We start from the raw sequence: 1,568 nt of genomic DNA on the forward strand, positions 1-1,568 counted from the left end.
ATCTGGTGTCCTCACTAGTTTTGTGCTGGCGACTGTGTTCTCCTACAGGATATCCAGAGGAGTCACCATTCTTTCCATTGTAGGTAGCATTTACATTTATGAATAAAATAGATAACCAGTACAGAGACCACAGACAGGGATAGATGACTTCGCATTGCTAACAAGAAATGACACAGTTGCTTTCTTTTGTGTTCTTCAAGAGAGGTAGAAACTCTTCTGCCTTGAATTGCTATATAGCCTCCAAAGTTCCCGGTGTGTAGAGTATTCAAATTGGTACGGATTTGGATCCCACCTTGGGCAGAGGAAGAGGTTAAATTCTGCAACTCACTTCCTGGGTGAATGATCCAACCTTTCAAACCTACTGGTGATACCATGACCACCTAGTGATCCTGCTTAAGAGAAGACTAAGCCCTCTTGCTTTGGATACCTGTTTCAGAAGGTATTGTTTCAGGGCTTAGGATACTGAGGGTAGGAGCTTCCTTTCTCTACACCTAGCACAAGGTGCTGACATCCCACAAAGGCAGATTTCCCCTTGCACAATTCCTCTTTGGTGTCTTGGCTTGGTGACTTAAGATGGGCTTTCTGCCTTGAACGCTGATAGTTCTGGCACCCTGTGAGACACCTAACTGTCCCTATTCCTTAAATAGCACTAAATCAGAGTTTGGAGACCACTCTGGGGTGAGTTCCTGCGTTTAAGACCTTTACTGGATTTTGTTTACTCTCATTGTTCCTTAGGAAATTGAGAAATACAAATCTCAGAAATAATGAGAAAATATGAGAACCCACTGCATATGGAATTATTAAAAATCTCAGGCTACATCTTTGCGGTCTGGAAAAAGGAAGCCCGGAACAACCCTCAAAACAGAGAATAACCTGGAGGGGAGCTTCTAGACGGACATACAAGAGGTTTAATATGTGTTCCTTCGGGGGAGCCACCATTCCCTGTGTTCTTCAGCCGGCGTATTGGTGATTATTGTGTGTGATTTAGGGCAGGGATGGTGGGTGGCAAGAGCTGCATTTAATCTACTTCCAAAATCCTGCCGATGTGAGGACATTTCTCACAGATTCCTCTCTCCGAGAAGAATAAAGGGACAAATAACCCCTCTAAGGCTATTTCAGACCTAGGCACACTCATGCAATGAGAACACCCGCCGAAGGGAGACTGTTCTTTATTTCTGGTGGAGGGTACGCAGCGGAGCCGGCTTGAGCCGTGTACTTTCTGAGCAGATACTGGAGCTGTTTTCACCAGCTTGGGGTGAGGCCAAAGCAACGCGTGTGTTTCTCTAAGGTGGTGTAAAGTGGAAGTCCTAACTACAGATAGTCTTTAGCGATAGCTCCAGAATTTAAGGAACGTTAATCCCAGAGGATTAGCCCCAAACCAGGTCAGGTAATTGCTAGAACCTGCCTGGTAAAACGGTTGCAGTTTCATCCTGACCGTACCAAACTAAGTGTGTATTTCCCCTCAAATACGGTTGTGTTAGCGCTGTGTGAAACCATCCCTCCGAAGTCCTTGCGGGCACAGGTGGGGATGTCGAGGCCTACGTGGCTCCGTGAGGATGAAGCACCCG

The sequence above is a fragment of the Cariama cristata genome, unplaced genomic scaffold, assembly GCF_000690535.1.
Source record: "Cariama cristata isolate BGI_N322 unplaced genomic scaffold, ASM69053v1 scaffold28618, whole genome shotgun sequence".
NCBI classification, from domain to species: Eukaryota; Metazoa; Chordata; class Aves; order Cariamiformes; family Cariamidae; genus Cariama; species Cariama cristata.